At 34.2% G+C, this 4781-nt stretch overlaps 1 pseudogene; it reads left to right on the top strand.

Annotated features, from left to right (window-relative positions):
- The first annotated feature begins 3495 nt into the window (after positions 1–3495).
- Positions 3496–3946, top strand: LOC102469109 (ubiquitin-conjugating enzyme E2 N-like; annotated as a pseudogene).
- The last annotated feature ends 835 nt before the right edge of the window (positions 3947–4781 follow it).

Genomic DNA, 4781 nt, shown 5'->3' with positions numbered 1-4781 from the left:
TTTATATCTTGCAGTTGTTGGGTGGAAAGTTCTATACATGTCTGTCAAGTCCATTGATTTATGGTATTATTTAGATCCTGAATTTCTTTGCTTAATTTTTATCTAGATCACAAAAATCATCCAAAGGAGACAGTAAAGTGTTGAGATCTACAGTGATTTTTTGTGTTGCAATCTATTGCTCCCTTAGATTCAGCAGCTTATTGTTCACATATTCAGGTGCTCCAGAGTTGGGTGCATTGTTATTTATGATTGATATATTTTCTTGGTGAATTAACCCTTTTAGTACTATACAGTGTCCTTTGTCTCTTCTTACAGTTTTTGTCTTGAAATCTATTTTGTCTGATATCAGTATTATGACTCCAGGCTTCTTTTGATTTCCATTCACTTAGAATATCTTGTTCAGCCCTTCACTTCCAGCCAGTCACTTTCTGTGTTTGACTTTATCTCTGAGATGCATTTCTTGTAGGCAGCATATAGAGAGCTCCTGTCCTTTTGAGCCATTCAGCCAATCTGTGTCTTTTGACTGGAAATTTTATTCATTACCATTCAACATTATTATCAATATTTGCAAACTTATCCCTGCCATTTTGTTAGTCATTTTCTTGGTTGTTTTTGTTCTCTTATTCCTGTTTGTCTCTCTTTAGTTTTCCTGATATAGTACTCCCTTCAGTGTTTCTCAAAGTGCTGGTTTAGTGTTGGTGAATTCTTTCAGTTTTTGTTTATCTGAGAATGATTTCATTTGTTCTTCCCATATAAAGGAAAGTCTTTCAGGGTATAGTATTCTTGTCTAAAGTTGTTTTTCTTTAATTGTTTTGAATACATCTTCCCATTCTTTCCTTGCTTGCATAATTTCAGTTAAATTGACTGATGTTAGCCTAATGGATAACAAACTAATTTATGTTGGCTGGAAAGTGGCGTGGTAAAGGATGCTGGACTCTCACATGGCCAACCTGTGAGTCCCAGACCTGGCAGCTTGCTTTCTCACTTTCCCTCTCTCTCACTCTGTCCCTCTCTGGTCAAATTTAAAATAATTCATTTTTAAAAAAAAAAAAAAAAAAGTAACGACGTTTCTATTGTCATTTTTAGAATTTTGTCTTTGTCTCTGATTTTGACCAATCTGGTTTTATTTGCCATGGAAAGGATTTTCTTTGATTCTATTTGGGTTCCTTTGTAATTCTTGGGTCTGCACGATTAAATGTTTCTCTAGGTTTGGAAAGTTTTCTGCAAGTATTTCATATAATAGATTTTTGATGCCTTTATTAGAATCTTCATTTTCTAGGATACCAATTATTTAAATGTTTGGGTGTTCAATGGTGTCTAGTATTTCCCATATGTTATCTTCATTCTGGGTTTTGTCTTTTTTTTTTTTCATTCTTTTTGGTGGCTTTGTTTAATTCATAGGTTTTATCTTCTAAATCAGAGATTCATTCTGATGACCTAATCTGCTATTAATACTTTTGGGAGAAGTTCAATTTCCTGACTTATAAACTTCATCTGTAACAATTGTTTGATTTCTTTTTTAATGGTGTCTATCTCCTGTTTCAAATCATGGGAGGACTGTAATCTCCTAAAATTTGTTGTCTATTTTCTCTTGCATCTCATTTAGTTTTGTCACTATGAATATCCTGAATTCTTTTTCTGACATTCTGCAAATTCTATTGTGCTGGCTGTAGATAATGAGGAGTTGTTTTTTTTACTCTTGAAAGACAGCTATTTCTTTGATTTCTCATATTTATTGTGCCTCTGCACTGGTTTTTGATCATCTATTGGATTATAATTTCTTCCTAATTTCTAGGAGTTGATTCTGTAATGTCAAGGAGAAAAAAGAGCTCCACTTTTCAAGTGTGTTCTTTAGAGAATCTCATCTTCTGATCGGAAAAAAGTGTATATAGCCAGCTTTAGGTGCTTGGTTCCTCCCCAAAATCTCCAGAACAAGTGTACCTGGAGCTGAGCTAAAGGATGTAACTGGGAGTTTAAGGGTGGGCAGAGGGACATGAGTGTGGCATTCTCTGCAGTTTTGTCACTTTCACTCACAGTGGCAAGCTCTGGACTATGATTGGGATACAGAGAAATCCAATGGCATGAAGCAAGGGGAAGGAGGAGATCTGTTTTTCCACTTTAGTGTATCATTTTCTATTTCTCTTTTCAGTTTTCCATAGTTTTCCTTGTAAAGGTCTCTTACTTCTTTGGCTAAGTTTATTCCTAAATACCTTATGTTCACTTGCGTGTGGCTATTGTAAATGGGATTCCTTTCTTCAATTTTAAGTCTGCTCATTGTTGGTATATTAAAAAACTATTGATATTTGTATGACTTTGTATCCTGCCACTTTACTCTATTCATTGATCATTTCCTGGAGTTCGTTTTGTGGAGTCTTTTGGATTTTCTATGTCATCTGCTAATAGAGAGAAATTTACTTCCTTTCCTACTTGAATGTCTTGTATTTTATTCTCTTGTCTAATTGCAGTGGCTAAGGTTTCTAGTATTTTGTTTAAAAATAGTAGAGAAGGTGGACAGCCTTGTCTTGTTCCACTTGTCTTATTCCAGCTTTCAGCCTTTCCCTATTCAATAAGATGTTAGTTATAGGTCTGTCATATCTGGCTATCATTACATTAAGAAATGTCCCTTCTGTGCCATTGTCTTAACCATGAAGAATGTTATAATTTTGAAATATTTGTTTTTCTGTATTGATTAGTATGTTCATAAGGTTTTTATTTTCCTTCTGTTAATGTGATGTATTACATTTATTGTTTTGCATGTGTTGAACCACACTTGCATCCCTGGAATAAAGCCTATCAGGTCATGGTGTACAATCTTTTTCATGTATTGTTGGATATGATTTGCTAGTATCATGTTGAAAATTTTTGCATTTATATTCATCAGGGGTATTGAGCTATAGTTTTCTTTTTTTGTTATGTCCTTGTCTTCTCTTGGGATCATGGTGTAGTAATTCTATTTTGAGTACCTACTCAAAGGATAGGAAAATCCTCAATTGAAAAAACACTTGTGCATCCATGTTTATTGCAGCATTATTAATCATTGCTAAGATATGGAACCAACACAGATATCAAAGAGCAGATGAATGAATTGAAAAACTGTGGCACATATACACTATAGAATACTACTGTTATAAAAATAACAATGAGAGCCTGACATTTGATACAAAGTGGACAAATATGAAAGATTTAATGCTGAGCAAAGCAAGCTAGACTGTGAAAAAAAGGCATTGTATTAGGTTGTCGAAAAAATGATGATGTATTTTTCTATGCAAAATGCACCATGTCTGTGACAACCCAATATATTCCCACTTAATATATACCAAATGTCTGTACTCTGAGAGATTAGGAGGTAAAAAGTAGAGAAACCAACTTTAGATACTAGAAACACTATAGGATGGAGCAGGTAATGGGAGGGAGGGAATCAGTGTAAAAACATGTTTTAAGACATAAAAATGAAAAGTTGGATGAGACCAGAGGACAAATTCAGGGTCTGACAAGATGGCTGGGCTGCCCCACAGGATCATCAAGGAAATCCAGAGTTTGCTGGTAGAACCTGTTCCTGGCATTAAAGCAGAACCAGATTAGAGCAACTCCATTTATTTTCAAGTGGTTATTGCTGGCCCCCAGGATTCCCCTTTGAGGGAGGGACTTTTAAACTTTATTCCTTCCAGAATACCCAATGGAAACCCCTAAAGTACGTTTCATGGACAAGATTTATCATCCTAAAGTAAACAAGTTGGGAAAAATATGTTTAGATATTTTGAATGATAAGTGGTCCCCAGCACTGCAGATCCACATAGTTCTGCTATCAATCCAGGCTTCGTTAAGTGCTCCTAATCCAGATGATCCATTAGAAAATGATATAGCAAAACAGTGGAAGACCAACAAAGCCCAAGCCATTGAAACAGCTAGAGCATGGGCTAGCCTATATGCCATGAATACTTTTTAAATCAATCTGACCATAAAGTGTGCATCACTTCTGCTGTTCTGCCAAGACTTCTTCCTTTTTTGTCTGCATTTAATGGACACAGCCTTAGAAACATTATAGAATAAAAGCCTAGGCGTCTTCAGTCCCCTGGTGATTAAATGCACATTAGCAAATCTTAAAAAAAAAATTAACTGGTGATAATAATGTATATGGTAATATTTTTGACTAGACTAACATACACTTCATTCAAGCTTGAAAAAAATCATTTTATATGCCGTACACATGTACACTGATTAAATGTAAATAAGAATATACATATTTTTAAAAGATAACAAGTGTTGGCAAGGGTGTAAAGAAAAGGTAACGTTTACACTCTGTTGGTAAGAATGTAACTTAGTATAGCCATTAAAGAAAACAGTGTAGGTATTTTTCAAAAAAATTAAAAATAAAACCACCATATGATCTTTCAGTTCCTATAGTCAAAGGAAATAAAATTGGTATGTTGAAGAGATATTTGTACACTATAATTATTTTAGCACTATTTACTGTAGCCAAGATATGGAATTATTTAAAGTACCCATCAATAAATAAATGGAAGAAAATGTATTAGATATACACAAAGGAATACTATTCAGTTACATAAAACAAAGGAATGAAATCCTGTTATTTTCAACATGGATGAATGTGAAAAGCATACAATAAGTGAAATAAGTCAGGCACAAAAACACAAATATCACAAGATTTCATTCACATGTGAAATCTAAAAAAGCTTATTCATAGAAGTGGAGAGAAAAGTAAAGGTTATCAGAAGCTAAGGAAGGGCTTTAAGGGGAAGAGAGGAATTCTTTCTTTTTTT

Source organism: Tupaia chinensis, unplaced genomic scaffold (assembly GCF_000334495.1).
Source record: "Tupaia chinensis unplaced genomic scaffold, TupChi_1.0 Scaffold143563_1, whole genome shotgun sequence".
Classification (NCBI taxonomy): domain Eukaryota; kingdom Metazoa; phylum Chordata; class Mammalia; order Scandentia; family Tupaiidae; genus Tupaia; species Tupaia belangeri.
Note: the sequence above shows the minus strand (reverse complement) of the source record. Positions and strands in the feature narration are given on the sequence as shown.